Source organism: Tripterygium wilfordii, chromosome 4 (assembly GCF_013401445.1).
Source record: "Tripterygium wilfordii isolate XIE 37 chromosome 4, ASM1340144v1, whole genome shotgun sequence".
Classification (NCBI taxonomy): Eukaryota; Viridiplantae; Streptophyta; class Magnoliopsida; order Celastrales; family Celastraceae; genus Tripterygium; species Tripterygium wilfordii.
In genome coordinates, this window is record NC_052235.1 from 7,873,091 (window position 1) to 7,891,247 (window position 18,157).

Below are 18,157 nucleotides of genomic sequence, written 5' to 3' on the forward strand. Positions count from 1 at the left end.
TTATATATCTTAATTCTCTAATCTTATCTATATTTTATTATTATTTAAATTTGATTTCAAAAATTTTCTTTATTTTATTAATTATTAAGAATTTATAATTTTTTTTTTGCTTTCTTCATTGTATTCTGTTCAAGTGTATTCTTTTTCAACATTCACACTCATATTGACAGCAGGGTATCAAACAAATATAATTCATTGTGTGTGGGTAAATGGATCTTTCTACCTTCTATAGGTATAGGTTTTTGTACTTTATTCAATAGGTAACATACGTGACAAGAAATGACCTATCAATTTATATTTTATACATATTGTTATTTAAGAATTTCGTGTATTTGCACATTTATATGAAAAAATGGATTCGTCCACACTATCTGTAGAGTTGGGAAGAGCGCGACTGATCCAAAAAGGAATGAATGGAAAAAAGAGCATGTCGTATCAATGAAGAAGTCCATGAATTTTTTTCTTATCGGCTTGGTCAAAACTTTTTCTTGAATTCTTGGCGCAGAACAAAATGCATTCAAAGGTTGGTCAAGTGAATAAATGGATAGAGCACTATGGCTCCAATTATAGGTATAGGGAAAAAAAAGCAACGAGCTTGTGTTCTTAATTGGATCTTAATTGAAACGATTTCCCACTCTAATTAGACGTTAAAAATACATTAGTGCCTGATGTGGGAAAGGTTTTTTCCCTGAGTGGATTATCCTTTTTTTTATGAGTCCTAACTATTAGCTATTCACCATTAGTGGGTGGAGATGAAGGTGTATAAGAAGCAGTATATTGATAAAGAGATTGGTTCCAAAATCAAAAGAGCGATTGGCTTGACAAAATAAAGGATTTTTAGTCATCTTCTTAGCCTTTAATCAACCTAAACTAATTAGATGGAAAAGGAGAGGATAGAGAGTCCGTTGATGAGTTTATCTCTTGCCATGGTATTTAGTCTTTTCTTACTATAAATACTATTGCTTTGACTGTATCGCACTATGTATCATTTGATAATCTCAAAAACCCTACCTTTTACCTTCGGTTCAAATTGAATTTCAAATGGAAAAATTCCAAAGATATTTAGAACTCAATGTGTTTAGAAGGGTGTTTTCGATGGATTTGGTTGGATGTATTTGTCTGAGTGTATACATGTTTACGTGATTGGTTTTGGAAAATCGTGTTTATATGTTTTTGGGTTAAGAGGTGGAAGTTTGTGCATCTCTAGGGTTTATGTGGATGAATATCTTAGTATGAATTTGATTTGAATTTGGATTAGCATGTGAATATCCGTTTTTGACCCCATTTTGTGTTTGTTTGTTGGGCTTGGGCCGGGCTTGACTCTACTTGGGCCGGACTTGATTTCGTTTGGGGCCGGAGAGTTCATTTGGAGATTGGACCGGGTTTGAGCTATTAATGGGCTCTATGGGCCATATTTAAATTTGTATTTTTATCGTTATATTTCATTATTTGTATATTTTTATCTTATTTTTATTTGGCATGTATATCTTTGTAAATGTAAGTCATGTAATAGGGTAGCGGAAATAATGAAAAGTAGATTAGTGTAGTTTAGTTTTATTTATGTTTAACGTAATTAGTATGTATGTTTAGGGGTTTAGTTTTACCAATCCATCAATTCAATAATCACGTTTTTACCAACTCTTCATAAAAACAAATTAATGGATATTACATTAAAGTCAACTAGGAGGAGGACTTGATGACATTCAGCTCCTGCCTAGACTTTAATTGTGTTATCCTTATTTAAACAAATGTAAATGATAATTAATTTACTAAATACCTAAATTAAAGTTTATTAGGAGGAGGACTTGATGACATTCAACTCCTGCCTAGGCTTTAATTATGTTATTTTTTCAAATTAAAGTGTCATTTATATTTCTAAACACAATGATAAATTAATTTACTAGATACCTAAATTAAAGTTCATTAGGAGGAGGACTTGATGACATTCAGCTCCTGCCTAGGCTTTAATTATGTTGTCTCTTCAAATTAAAGTATCATTTGTACTCAAAACATAATGGTAACTAAATTGAAGTTAATTAGGAGGAGGACTTGATGACATTCAGCTCCTGCCTATGCTTTAATTATGTTATCTTTTCAAATCAAAATATCATCTATATTGGACAAACAACTTTTCAAGAAAAAGCACATAGATCAATCTAGGTAACCTTTTAGGGAGTTGTGGGGTGCTTAACACCTTCCCCACACTCAATAGACCCCCTTACCCATTTTCTGGTTCGTAGACCACAGTTTTTAGTGTCCAATTGCACTTAAATCAATTGGTGGCGACTCTAAACAATTTTCTAAAACCAAATCATTTTTTCATTCTTTCATCGCCGGTCCGCGTCGTGACCCTGGTTGCGACAAAAGTGATTTGGATGTAATGTCATTCAATGAGTACTTAGTAAGCAACCGAGATGAAGAATAATGAGATCAAGCAAATATTATAGTGAGCAGAATAAAAACAATAGAGTTGATTTATATCACTCATTGAGAAACGAATGGTTCAAAAACTCACATTGGTTCAAGTCTCCACAATTTGCTAAATAATGGATGTGCACTACCAAAAAGTTTTCAATTTGATCCTTTGGCCACAAGTTTTTGAAAAGCAACAATATCAACTTTCTAAGCCATAATTCATCTCCAATGCAATGAACACATTAAAAATAAGCATCATAGAGGGGGAAAGCAACACTAAAAGTTTCCAAAGAAAAAGTTACACTACCATAAAATTCAAAGGTTCTAAAAGAGAAGAAAAACACACTAAAAGGACTAACATAATCTAATAAAAGTTTTCCCTTCCCACCCCCACACTGGATGTGAACACTGTCCTCAGTGTTTCAAACTAGGACTACACAGTAGGGAAGAGAGGAATAAAACAACCTGGGCGATCTCAGAAGGAACGACGCCTGGATGGAAAAGAAACAGTGGATGGCCCAGCAGAAGCAGGTGCAGGAGCAGCTGGCGCAGAAGAAGACTGCATGGACAGCTGGCGTAAAAGAGCAACCATCTCCGACTGCTGAGCACGAATAGCAGCCAGCTGGTCACGTGTCTCTATCTGAAACATCTCAATGGCCTCTAACCGCTCCTCAGTAGAGCGAACATGTGATGGCTCAGCCGGACTGGACGGGGGACTGGAATCAGCCGGCTCAGCAGCCGGATCAACAGCTGGAGGGAGATGACCAGTACGCAGATTCCAGTCGGCTGGGGAGAGCTCAGAAAGAAAGGAGCAGCATCGCCGGTGGCTAGTAGCTGGTGGCCCAAATGGCCGAGCAAACGAGTGATCAACCGGGGAAAGAACAACTGCATCTTTTTCCCCTCACGCACCTCCGTGGTGCAGTGCAGCATGGCGCGCACAAAATAATAGCCAATATCAAACCAGCACTCCTGATGGAAGAAATAAAGTAACTCCAAGGCTGGGCCGCGTCTCTCAGATTTATGGCCATGGGGCCATAAATTTTTCTTTATCATACTGTCAATAACCCATAGGCGGGAGGGGATGGAGCCTCTCGTGGCAGCTTGTCTATTCTTCTGTCGGACAGCTGGATCCGGAACCAATGTGTGGAACATGGTGGTGTGGTCCACCTCTACCGGAGGGCCGACAGGGAGATCCTCTGAATAAGAAGATGGATAGCCAAGAGCAGCACATATATCCGCAGTAGTGAAGGTATATGAAACTGATCCTCTGTCACCCTTGGGTATTCTCACAGTGTAATGCTCGGGACCGTCGTCGCCCTCGCGGGAATCAACCGTGCGCAAAGTACGGTAAAATGCTCGGATCAAGGTGGGATACACAACAATCGCGGTCGGAGCATAGTCCCATAAGAAGTCTAACCGGGCGCGATGTAAATAATTCCTGGCCCACAAGTTCAGCTGCTGCATCATGATAGCAATATCAATCCTCCAATCTGGCTCAATACGGGCAGAAGCAAAGTTATCCTCCGAAGGTCGCGGACGCGGAGGTGCCAAAGTCTTCTTTGTAGTGCCCCGCGCTCGCTTGGGGGAGGGTGGTGGTGTGGTGGAACCGGACGCCTCAGCTGTCTTGCGTCGTCCCATTCTGCAAAAGACGAAAACAAATGAGAGCATAATGCAAAAATATGGAAAACACAAGGACAACAAGGTCGGATACATCTAACAAATTCAAGTTCCCACAGGCATCCATTTCAAAATAGTAATATCATTCAAACAAACCCCGCACTTCAAATGTGGAAGACATAATCTCACCCAATACCACACGCATCAGAAACTTTGTGCAAAAATCAATAATGGGCAAATACACACCAAAATCCCTCAATGCACGACCCAACATGATATATATGTATATAATGGAGCAATGGACGTGAGCATACAAAGAAACGGGTGTGAATTTGCAATTTCAAACAAAGAAAAGTAGGTGAGACATTTTACTAAACACGTTAGGCATGAAAATGAGAACTTGAGCGCGGGCATATTGCAATAGTGAAGAACAGTTCAAATTGGCAAGAAAACACTCATACAGGTCATTAGAGCATATCAAAATTGGAACGTGATAATTGCAAGCACTCAAACATGGTTGAGACATTTCATCGAACACGTTGTGTGCACAATGAATACAAATCAAGAACAAAGTGCAAAATAGTCATGGCTTCCCTTGTATCCTAGAAATAATGATGGAATAAGAGCAAACAAAACATTCAGACACTTCGAATCCATGCTCAATCAGTCCATACAGCCAACCTCCCCCAAATCTCCAATTATCAAGAAATATCAACATATGGCAGCACACAATCTCAAAATTTAAATGCGAAGGAAGAGTGAAGGCATCATACCTGAGAGGGAGATGAACCCAAGTGAGAGAAATGAATGAAAGAAAACGTGAAAGAAAAATGATGAAGAAGGGGGAAGAACCGGGCTCGAGTGAGAGAACAAGAGAGAAAAGAGAGAAGGGGTAAGGGCGCGGCGCGGGCTGGGGTCTTTAGAAACCCTGGCCCGCGCGTCCGATCGATCGGACTTAAGATCCGATCGATCGGATTTTCCCACGGGTCAATTTGTTACTTACCCGCTCCGATCGATCGGAATTTTCCCCTGTCCATATTTGCACAATTATGCATATCCTGCACCAAAACACTTCCAATCCAACCCAGGCAGTTTTCAAAACAAGCAAAACAAATATGTACATGAAAATAAAGCAATGCAAAAGAAATTAGGGAACGAAAGTACCCCGGTTGGGTTGCCTCCCAACAAGCGCCTAGTTTATAGTTAATGGCCCGACTACGGCTTGCTCATTGATGTGGATTTTGGAGAGGAAGAGTGACTTTCCCTCCAGAAAATTCAGCTGCATAATAAAGCTTCAATCTCTGCCCATTCACCTTGAATGAAGTTCCCATTGTTTCATGCTTTATCTCAACGGCGCCATGAGGAAACACCGCGGTAACTAGAAAAGGTCCGGACCATCGCGATTTGAGCTTGCCCGGAAATAGACGGAGTCTTGAATTGAATAGCAGCACTTGTTGCCCCACCTTGAACTCCTTCCGAACAATATGACTATCATGCCATTTCTTGGTCCGCTCCTTATAGATTTTTGCATTCTCATAAGCATCGAGGCGAATTTCATCAAGCTCATTCAATTGCAATAACCGTTGTTCTCCCGCACTAGTCATGTCAAAATTCAGAAATTTAATAGCCCAAAAGGCTTTGTGCTCCAATTCAACCGGGAGATGACAAGCTTTCCCAAATACCAAGCGGAAGGGAGACATGCCAATAGGAGTTTTGAAAGCTGTACGGTAAGCCCACAAAGCATCATCTAGCTTTAAAGACCAATCCTTCCTTGAAGCATTGACCGTTTTTTCAAGAATTTTCTTCAACTCCCTATTAGAAATCTCCACTTGGCCACTTGTTTGAGGATGGTAAGGAGTAGCTACCTTGTGAGTAATGCCATATTTGGCAAGCAAGGAATTGAATTGCCGGTTGCAAAAGTGGGTACCCCCATCACTAATAATCGCCCTCGGGGTACCAAATCTTGTAAAAATATTCTTCTTCAAAAACTTCAACACCCCTTTTGAATCATTGGTGGGTAACGCCATGGCCTCCACCCATTTAGAAACATAGTCAACCGCCACAAGGATATAGTAATTTCCCAAAGAATTAGGGAATGGCCCCATAAAATCTATGCCCCACACATCAAAAAGCTCCACCTCGAGAATATTGGTTAAAGGCATTTGATTTCGATTTGAAATATTCCCAGTACGTTGACATTCATCACAAGCAAGAACAAATGAGTGGGCATCTTTAAACAAAGTAGGCCAATAAAAACCGGATTGCAAGACCTTAGCTGCCGTTTTGTTACCGCCAAAATGACCACCACATGGAAATGAGTGGCAATGCTTCAAGATACTAATCATTTCTTCCTCCGGAACACACCGACGAATAATTTGATCCATACATTGCTTCCATAAGAAAGGCTCCTCCCAATAATAAAACCGAACAAGATAGAGGAATCTTTTCCTTTGAGAGTGAGATAAATCCGGAGGAAGGATCTCCTTGGCCAAATAATTTACAAAATCAGCATACCAAGGAATTGTAGAAGAGTGAATAGCAAACAATTGTTCATCTGGAAATGTTTCGTTGATAGGAATGGTCGCTTCTTCACGCCCCTCCAATATTCTAGATAAGTGATCCGCCACCACATTCTCGGATCCCTTTTTATCTCGAATTTCCAAGTCAAATTCTTGCAATAGAAGAATCCATCGAATCAACCTTGGCTTGGCTTCCTTCTTCATTAATAAATAGCGCAAGGCTGCATGATCAGTGTATACAATGACTTTAGAGCCAATCAAGTATGAGCGGAACTTGTCAAGAGCAAAGACAACCGCCAAAAGTTCTTTCTCCGTTGTTGTGTAATTGAGTTGAGCATCATTTAGAGTACGGCTAGCATAGTAAATAACATACAAAATTTTATTCTTCCTTTGACCGAGAACCGCTCCCATAGCGTAGTCACTAGCATCACACATGAGCTCAAATGGAATGTTCCAATCCGGAGAAGTGATAATAGGGGCTGTAGTAAGCCTTTCCTTGAGAGTGGTATAGGCTTCCAAGCACTCCTTTGTAAAATGAAACTTAACATCTTTCAACAATAATTCACACAAAGGCTTTGTGATTTTCGAAAAATCCTTGATGAAACGCCTATAGAAGCCCGCATGCCCCAAGAAACTTCTCACCTCTTTAACCGAAGTTGGTGGAGGGAGTTTCTCAATAAGTTCAATTTTAGCTCTGTCCACTTCAATGCCCTTTTGAGAAATTCGATGCCCTAAGACTATCCCTTCTTACACCATGAAATGGCATTTCTCCCAATTGAGCACTAAATTAGTCTCTTCACATCTTTGGAGCACCATAGATAAATTTTTCAAACAAGAGTCAAATGATGAGCCAAAAACAGAAAAATCATCCATGAATACCTCAATTGTGTGCTCCACCATATCACTGAAAATACTCATCATACACCGTTGAAAGGTGGCCGGCACATTACATAAGCCGAAAGGCATCCTTTTATAAGCAACAGTGCCAAAAGGACAAGTAAAAGTGGTCTTTTCTTGATCTTCCGGAGCAATGGGGATTTGATTGTACCCCGAATAACCATCCAAGAAGCAATAATAAGAATATCCCGAAAGCCTCTCGAGCATTTGATCAATAAAGGGTAAAGGAAAGTGATCCTTCCTAGTGGCATTGTTGAGCTTCCTATAATCAATGCAAACTCGCCAACCGGTCGTAGTCCGGGTGGGAATCAATTCATTCTTCTCATTCTTCACCACTGTGATTCCACCCTTTTTGGGAACTACTTGCACCGGACTTACCCAAGAACTATCTGAAACAGGGTAAATAATTCCTGCATCAAGAAGTTTTAAAATTTCAGCTTTTACTACATCTTTCATATTGGGATTTAGTCGGCGTTGATGTTCCACCGAAGACTTGTAATCCTCCTCCATTAGAATACGATGCATACACATAGTGGGGCTGATTCCCCGAATATCTGCTATTGTCCACCCCAAAGCCATTTTGTGCTCCCTCAATACTCTTAAAAGTTTGTCCTCTTCTTTCGTATTCAACTTCGAAGAGATAATAACCGGCAAGGTAGTAGAATTCCCCAAGTAAGCATACCGAAGATGAGACGGAAGAGGTTTCAAAGTGAGTGTTGGAGCTTCTATGATACTTGGTTGTGGCCTTGAAGACAAGACACCAAGCGGTTCAAATCGCTGGAATCTTCTTGGTTTAGCCTCTTGCATCGATTCTAACCAATTCATAAACTCCACCATTTCATCATCACCATATTCGAGAGCATCTCTATTCACCAAACAAGACTCAAGAGGGTCTTGGCAAGAATTTATGGAATAAGTATGAGCCAAAATATGGTCCACCGAGTCTATGTAAAGACAAGATTCCTCTTCATTCGGGTACTTGGTAGTGTCAAACACTTTGAACGTGACTTCTTCATCCGCAATTCTCAATACCAAAGTACCTTGTTCCACATCAATAAGAGTCCTCCCCGTACGTAAGAAAGGTCTCCCCAAAATAATTGGAGTATTAGAATCTTCCTCCATATCAAGAATTACAAAATCCACCGGAAAAACCAATTTGTCTACTTTGACAAGAACATCCTCAATGATACCCCGAGGATGTTTAATAGATCGATCCGCCATGATAAGAGACATTGTAGTGGGGCTGATTTCATGCAAGCCAATGAGCTTGGCTATCGATAGTGGCATTAAATTGATACTAGCTCCCAAATCACATAATGCCCTTTCAATCACTGTACTGCCAATAGTGCAAGGAATAGTGAAACTTCCTGGATCTTTCTTCTTAATTGGAAGCTTTTGCTGCACTATTGCACTACACTCCTCTCTCAACTGGACACTCTCATAATCCTTCAACCTCCGCTTCTTAGAAAGAATCTCCTTCATAAACTTGGCATAGCTGGGCATCTGCTCCAAAGCGTCGGCAAAAGGTATGTTTATCTGCAATTTCTTGAACACATCAAGAAACTTTGAGAATTGAGAATCTGTCTTGGTGTTTTTCAACCTTTGTGGAAAAGGAATTGGAGGTACATATGCTTTAACTGGAGGTGCTGGCAATGAACTATCAGGCCAATCCAATTCAACTGCATACCGGGACTGCACATCCTTGCTTTTCTGCATATTTTCAACACTTTCATTTTGGACTGCAGTTGTCCGATCGATCGGAATTGTGGCCGATCGATCGGATTTTTCTCCTGTCTCATTTTCAACTTCAGAGCTCCGATCGATCGGGTATGAGGTCCGATCGATCGGATTTGGACTCTGTTCTTCCTCAACTGCATTTTTCTGCAATTCTACATCTTTCAATTTTTCCGCTTTTTCAGCATCGAGATCAGCAGCAGTTTTTACTAGATTCCCATTCCGTAAGGTGATAGCATAACAATGATAGCTGCCCCACTTGTATTTCAAGATTTCTAATAGATGCCCCTTGATTCTGAATCATTGATGCTTGAGTTTGTAATGCAGAATCAGTCTTGCTAATGAAATTGTTGGTGTTGTTGGCTAATGCCTCCATACTTCCGGCCATTTTAGCAAACATTTCATCGATATCCCTCCTTTTCTCTTGTGGCTGAATTTGTTGAGGGGGGGGTTTGCACATTTTTATTGTTGCTCCAAGAGAAGTTTGGATGATTCCGAAACCCCGGATTATAGAAGTTTGAGTATGGATCATTTCGGGGCCGACTGTAATATCCACCTCCAATAGCATTAACTTGCTCACCTTGAGACGAAGATGCATTAGTGATCAAGCATTCTCCGGTTTGATGGTTAGTACTACAACAATAATCACAAGACATATGAGAAGGTGTGCTTTGCATAGCATGTACTCCTTGAGCTTGATTTAGTGTCAATGCCTCAATCTTCTTTGCCATTATAGCCAAGGTAGACATAACTTCATCATCTCTAAAACTTCCTCCTTGCTTTGGATTCCCCCTCTCCGAAGACCAAGAGTTAGTGGTTTTGGCCACTTTTTCCAGTAATTCTCTAGCCTCCTCTTGATTCTTGGTCATGAATGAACCTCCCGCAGCTGCATTAATAGTCTCCTTAGTATGCATGCTCAACCCATTATAAAAAGCTTGGTACACTACCCATTCCGGGAGGCCATGATTTGGGCAACTTCGAATAATTCCTTTAAAGCGTTCCCAAGCCACATAAAATGATTCAAAATCCTTTTGGGCAAAAGACATGATATCCGCCCTAATTAGCACCGCCTTGCTTGGAGGAAAGAATTTCGTCAAGAATTGCTCCGCCATCTCATCCCAAGTGGTGATAGAGTTGGGAGGCAATGACATCAACCATCCCTTAGCCTTGTCCCTCAAAGAAAATGGGAATAACCTCAACAAGATAGCATCCTTAGAAGCTCCGTTAATCCCAAAAGTAGTGCACACATGCAAAAAAGAGCGAAGATGAATGTTGGGCTCTTCATTAGGGAGACCATAGAAAACCACTGAATGGGAGATAATGTTGATGATAGCCGGCTTGATCTCAAAATTAGTAGCATTGATAGGGGGATAGCGGATGCTTGAAGGATTTGTGTCCCAAGTAGGCCTAGCACAATCCTCGAGAGAGCGAGGATCAAATTGCCTAGGAGGACCTTCAACCTCATCATCACCATGTCTTACATTAACACCTCCACCATTACCATTGCCACCATTCACATTTACAGCTCCACCAAGATCACCAAGATTTCCCCTTCCTTGATTGTCCCCAAAGCCTTCCATTTGATTATTAATAAGCTCTCGTCTAAGATTGTGAAGAGTCCTTTCAATCTCCAAATCAATAGCAATTAATTCTGGATTAGAAGAACGTGTTCCCAAGCTCATACAAGAGGAAAGAATTTCTGCAGAAAATTAAAAACCGAATTAGCACAAAAATTTCCTAAATTGACACAAAAATAAAAATTTTGCCTCAATCCCCGGCAACGGCGCCAAAAACTTGTTGTGAAATTATTCGCAAGCGGACAAGTCGCACAAGTAATAAAGAATGAGTAGAGTATCGTTCCCACGAGGATATTTTGGCAAATTCAAATTCAAAGTCAATTCAAACAATTATTACACTAATTGGCAATGCGAATTGTGATTGTGGTCATTCAAAGCTAACAAGCAACTGCAAAATCACTAAGTAAGTAACAAATTGAACAATTAACTAACAACAAACGACAATTTGATTTCCAAGAAAGTTAAACACTAGGGTTCCTAATTTCACCACCTCTCATCCAATTGAACTCCATTGATTCTTTAACTCTCAATTCTCAAATTAGTTGTTGACAATCAATTTCCCACTCTATTCAATGTTCTATTCCTAGATACATCGAATGTGTTTTCAACATAAATCCGGGTTATTCCTAACACTCGGATTAGTACATTGTAAACCCATTAAGATCAATGGAAATCACTTAACAATTGCATAAGTCATAAACCTATATTTCTATGGTTCATTCAACTTATGTTTTCTATGGATTCTTGCAACCTTAGGCCTATCCTTCCGGACTCAACTCAAGCTAAAAATCATTCAAATGGTGATCAAGCATTTGAAAGCAATAAGTGTATCCATAGAAAATCAACAACAATAAGAGAGATTAAAGACTAAAAATCAAGTTCATTCAACATTCAAAGAGGGGTTCCATTAGGACCCCTAGTTAGAGGATTAGTTCCTCATAATCACGAAATACAACTTGAAATCCATACTAGCAGTCATTTAATACAAGAAATGAGAAGAAATTAGATGAAACCCCTGAAATTCCAGCTTGAGCTCCCAAGGGCTGCCGTCCAAGCTTGAGAGAATTTCTCCAAAGTTCCAACCCCCCAAAACCTAGCAACTTATTCCTTTTATACTCCCCACGACCCAGAGTCGTTTATCTCACAGGATTATGTCGTTTTGAGCTGGTCTTCCTTGACTTTAGGTTAATTTCGGACAATTAAAGGCCTAAAAATTCGCGAGACTACTCTAGCCGATCGATCGGTTTTTGGCCCGATCGATCGGAATTTTCCACTGTCCAATTCAGCTAAATCAGCATCCGATCGATCGGATATTTGGGCCGATCGATCGGTTTTTCCCTCCGGGTCCAATTTCTTGCTCATTCCTATCCATTAAGCTGCTTTTCTTCCATTTATGCTCCGGAACCTGAAATGTGCAAATAACATTCTTTAAGCAGCATATAATTCAAATTAACTCTTAAACAATGCAAGATTTCATGTAAAAGGATGCACAATTATATGAATATAATTGGCATATCAAATACCCCCACACTTAATCTTTGCTCGTCCTCGAGTAACTCCAGAATCAAGAATGAAAGGAATTTTAAAACTTTCCCACACTCTCAGGAATGAAAGTAATTCAAAGACAAAGGAGAAGCATCAACAAAACTGTAGCTCAGTAATCTTTTTGACAGCCTTAGGATTATAAATCAAACTCTAGCAGAAAACACAGCACATTACAAAGTTTTTAGCTTCAACTTCAAGTCTCACAGATATTCACTCGCAAGCAAAATCGCACTGAAGTGGCTAAGTGTTTCTCTCAAGTGCATGTGGGCGGAATATTATAAACAAGAACTTAGAATTCCCACATGCAATAATGTAATGAAAGCTTAAGAAACAAATGAAATGATCTCATGAATGGATGTCACTTAACCAAGCAATTGACCAACATCCTTATTCACCAACTTGTGTTCAAATCCAAAGCATTCTCAAAATCAAGTGGGACTTTTTAAGCTTGTAATGTAGGGTAAAGGCTAGATGAGAAGGGCAAAGGGTATAGAATTTTGAATTAGTGGAGGATCATTACACAAAGAAATGTCATTCAAATTTTTCTCCATACTTCACTATCTTTCCATTCTTCCATCATTCCCTTTCCTTCACAATCAATTCACAAATATAGAGTCACATGCACTTGCAATTGTTTTTTTTTTTTTTTTTTTTTTTAAATCAACAATCAAATTGCATGCTCCTGTTTCTTCTTTTCTATCAGTCAATACCCCCCCCACACTTCTTCCAAAAGAAACTACAACATCCATCCACACTCCCTCGATGACCAAAAGAAATTCAGCATATATCATTCCAATTTTTCATTTAACATAAATAATTCTTCCTCCACAATAAGAAGCATGGAAGTTGGCTATGAATAAAAGGTCAGTGTTTGGCTTCAAAAAGGGTGCAATGGATAGCATGTATAAAATATGATGAAAAAGGTATTTATAGATCCAAAAATGGCCTTACTCTCATTTTTCAAGAACACTATTGAATTTCCCACATGAAAGTGATTTGGATGTAATGTCATTCAATGAGTACTTAGTAAGCAACCGAGATGAAGAATAATGAGATCAAGCAAATATTATAGTGAGCAGAATAAAAACAATAGAGTTGATTTATATCACTCATTGAGAAACGAATGGTTCAAAAACTCACATTGGTTCAAGTCTCCACAATTTGCTAAATAATGGATGTGCACTACCAAAAAGTTTTCAATTTGATCCTTTGGCCACAAGTTTTTGAAAAGCAACAATATCAACTTTCTAAGCCATAATTCATCTCCAATGCAATGAACACATTAAAAATAAGCATCATAGAGGGGGAAAGCAACACTAAAAGTTTCCAAAGAAAAAGTTACACTACCATAAAATTCAAAGGTTCTAAAAGAGAAGAAAAACACACTAAAAGGACTAACATAATCTAATAAAAGTTTTCCCTTCCCACCCCCACACTGGATGTGAACACTGTCCTCAGTGTTTCAAACTAGGACTACACAGTAGGGAAGAGAGGAATAAAACAACCTGGGCGATCTCAGAAGGAACGACGCCTGGATGGAAAAGAAACAGTGGATGGCCCAGCAGAAGCAGGTGCAGGAGCAGCTGGCGCAGAAGAAGACTGCATGGACAGCTGGCGTAAAAGAGCAACCATCTCCGACTGCTGAGCACGAATAGCAGCCAGCTGGTCACGTGTCTCTATCTGAAACATCTCAATGGCCTCTAACCGCTCCTCAGTAGAGCGAACATGTGATGGCTCAGCCGGACTGGACGGGGGACTGGAATCAGTCGGCTCAGCAGCCGGATCAACAGCTGGAGGGAGATGACCAGTACGCAGATTCCAGTCGGCTGGGGAGAGCTCAGAAAGAAAAGGAGCAGCATCGCCGGTGGCTGGTAGCTGGTAGCCCAAATGGCCGAGCAAACGAGTGATCAACCGGGGAAAGAACAACTGCATCTTTTTCCCCTCACGCACCTCCGTGGTGCAGTGCAGCATGGCGCGCACAAAATAATAGCCAATATCAAACCAGCACTCCTGATGGAAGAAATAAAGTAACTCCAAGGCTGGGCCGCGTCTCTTAGATTTATGGCCATGGGGCCATAAATTTTTCTTTATCATACTGTCAATAACCCATAGGCGGGAGGGGATGGAGCCTCTCGTGGCAGCTTGTCTATTCTTCTGTCGGACAGCTGGATCCGGAACCAATGTGTGGAACATGGTGGTGTGGTCCACCTCTACCGGAGGGCCAACAGGGAGATTCTCTGAATAAGAAGATGGATAGCCAAGAGCAGCACATATATCCGCAGTAGTGAAGGTATATGAAACTGCTCCTCTGTCACCCTTGGGTATTCTCACAGTGTAATGCTCGGGACCGTCGTCGCCCTCGTGGGAATCAACCGTGCGCAAAGTACGGTAAAATGCTCGGATCAAGGTGGGATACACAACAATCGCGGTCGGAGCATAGTCCCATAAGAAGTCTAACCGGGCGCGATGTAAATAATTCCTGGCCCACAAGTTCAGCTGCTGCATCATGATAGCAATATCAATCCTCCAATCTGGCTCAATACGGGTAGAAGCAAAGTTATCCTCCGAAGGTCACGGACGCGGAGGTGCCAAAGTCTTCTTTGTAGTGCCTCGCGCTCGCTTGGGGGAGGGTGGTGGTGTGGTGGAACCGGACGCCTCAGCTGTCTTGCGTCGTCCCATTCTGCAAAAGACGAAAACAAATGAGAGCATAATGCAAAAATATAGAAAACACAAGGACAACAAGGTCGGATACATCTAACAAATTCAAGTTCCCACAGGCATCCATTTCAAAATAGTAATATCATTCAAACAAACCCCGCACTTCAAATGTGGAAGACATAATCTCACCCAATACCACACGCATCAGAAACTTTGTGCAAAAATCAATAATGGGCAAATACACACCAAAATCCCTCAATGCACGACCCAACATGATATATATGTATATAATGGAGCAATGGACGTGAGCATACAAAGAAACGGGTGTGAATTTGCAATTTCAAACAAAGAAAAGTAGGTGAGACATTTTACTAAACACGTTAGGCATGAAAATGAGAACTTGAGCGCGGGCATATTGCAATAGTGAAGAACAGTTCAAATTGGCAAGAAAACACTCATACAGGTCATTAGAGCATATCAAAATTGGAACGTGATAATTGCAAGCACTCAAACATGGTTGAGACATTTCATCGAACACGTTGTGTGCACAATGAATACAAATCAAGAACAAAGTGCAAAATAGTCATGGCTTCCCTTGTATCCTAGAAATAATGATGGAATAAGAGCAAACAAAACATTCAGACACTTCGAATCCATGCTCAATCAGTCCATACAGCCAACCTCCCCCAAATCTCCAATTATCAAGAAATATCAACATATGGCAGCACACAATCTCAAAATTTAAATGCGAAGGAAGAGTGAAGGCATCATACCTGAGAGGGAGATGAACCCAAGTGAGAGAAATGAATGAAAGAAAACGTGAAAGAAAAATGATGAAGAAGGGGGAAGAACCGGGCTCGAGTGAGAGAACAAGAGAGAAAAGAGAGAAGGGGTAAGGGCGCGGCGCGGGCTGGGGTCTTTAAAAACCCTGGCCCACGCGTCCGATCGATCGGACTTAAGATCGGATCGATCGGATTTTCCCACGGGTCAATTGGTTACTTACCCGCTCCGATCGATCGGAATTAAATTCCGATCGATCGGAATTTACCCCTGTCCATATTTGCACAATTATGCATATCCTGCACCAAAACACTTCCAATCCAACCCAGGCAGTTTTCAAAACAAGCAAAACAAATATGTACATGAAAATAAAGCAATGCAAAAGAAATTAGGGAACGAAAGTACCCCGGTTGGGTTGCCTCCCAACAAACGCCTAGTTTATAGTCGATGGCCCGACTACGGCTTGCTCATTGATGTGGATTTTGGAGAGGAAGAGTGACTTTCCCTCCAGAAAATTCAGCTGCATAATAAAGCTTCAATCTCTGCCCATTCACCTTGAATGAAGTTCCCATTGTTTCATGCTTTATCTCAACGGCGCCATGAGGAAACACCGCGGTAACTATAAAAGGTCCGGACCATCGCGATTTGAGCTTGCCCGGAAATAGACGGAGTCTTGAATTGAATAGCAGCACTTGTTGCCCCACCTTGAACTCCTTCCGAACAATATGACTATCATGCCATTTCTTGGTCCGCTCCTTATAGATTTTTGCATTCTCATAAGCATCGAGGCGAATTTCATCAAGCTCATTCAATTGCAATAACCGTTGTTCTCCCGCACTAGTCATGTCAAAATTCAGAAATTTAATAGCCCAAAAGGCTTTGTGCTCCAATTCAACCGGGAGATGACAAGCTTTCCCAAATACCAAGCGGAAGGGAGACATGCCAATAGGAGTTTTGAAAGCTGTACGGTAAGCCCACAAAGCATCATCTAGCTTTAAAGACCAATCCTTCCTTGAAGCATTGACCGTTTTTTCAAGAATTTTCTTCAACTCCCTATTAGAAATCTCCACTTGGCCACTTGTTTGAGGATGGTAAGGAGTAGCTACCTTGTGAGTAATGCCATATTTGGCAAGCAAGGAATTGAATTGCCGGTTGCAAAAGTGGGTACCCCCATCACTAATAATCGCCCTCGGGGTACCAAATCTTGTAAAAATATTCTTCTTCAAAAACTTCAACACCCCTTTTGAATCATTGGTGGGTAACGCCATGGCCTCCACCCATTTAGAAACATAGTCAACCGCCACAAGGATATAGTAATTTCCCAAAGAATTAGGGAATGGCCCCATAAAATCTATGCCCCACACATCAAAAAGCTCCACCTCGAGAATATTGGTTAAAGGCATTTGATTTCGATTTGAAATATTCCCAGTACGTTGACATTCATCACAAGCAAGAACAAATGAGTGGGCATCTTTAAACAAAGTAGGCCAATAAAAACCGGATTGCAAGACCTTAGCTGCCGTTTTGTTACCGCCAAAATGACCACCACATGGAAATGAGTGGCAATGCTTCAAGATACTAATCATTTCTTCCTCCGGAACACACCGACGAATAATTTGATCCATACATTGCTTCCATAAGAAAGGCTCCTCCCAATAATAAAACCGAACAAGATAGAGGAATCTTTTCCTTTGAGAGTGAGATAAATCCGGAGGAAGGATCTCCTTGGCCAAATAATTTACAAAATCAGCATACCAAGGAATTGTAGAAGAGTGAATAGCAAACAATTGTTCATCTGGAAATGTTTCGTTGATAGGAATGGTCGCTTCTTCACGCCCCTCCAATATTCTAGATAAGTGATCCGCCACCACATTCTCGGATCCCTTTTTATCTCGAATTTCCAAGTCAAATTCTTGCAATAGAAGAATCCATCGAATCAACCTTGGCTTGGCTTCCTTCTTCATTAATAAATAGCGCAAGGCTGCATGATCAGTGTATACAATGACTTTAGAGCCAATCAAGTATGAGCGGAACTTGTCAAGAGCAAAGACAACCGCCAAAAGTTCTTTCTCCGTTGTTGTGTAATTGAGTTGAGCATCATTTAGAGTACGGCTAGCATAGTAAATAACATACAAAATTTTATTCTTCCTTTGACCGAGAACCGCTCCCATAGCGTAGTCACTAGCATCACACATGAGCTCAAATGGAATGTTCCAATCCGGAGAAGTGATAATAGGGGCTGTAGTAAGCCTTTCCTTGAGAGTGGTATAGGCTTCCAAGCACTCCTTTGTAAAATGAAACTTAACATCTTTCAACAATAATTCACACAAAGGCTTTGTGATTTTCGAAAAATCCTTGATGAAACGCCTATAGAAGCCCGCATGCCCCAAGAAACTTCTCACCTCTTTAACCGAA

General features: G+C 40.7%; 1 pseudogene; it reads right to left on the reverse strand.

Moving 5' to 3' along the window:
* Positions 1-18,157, reverse strand: part of LOC119996896 — a 34,871-nt pseudogene that overhangs the window by 15,635 nt on the left and 1,079 nt on the right.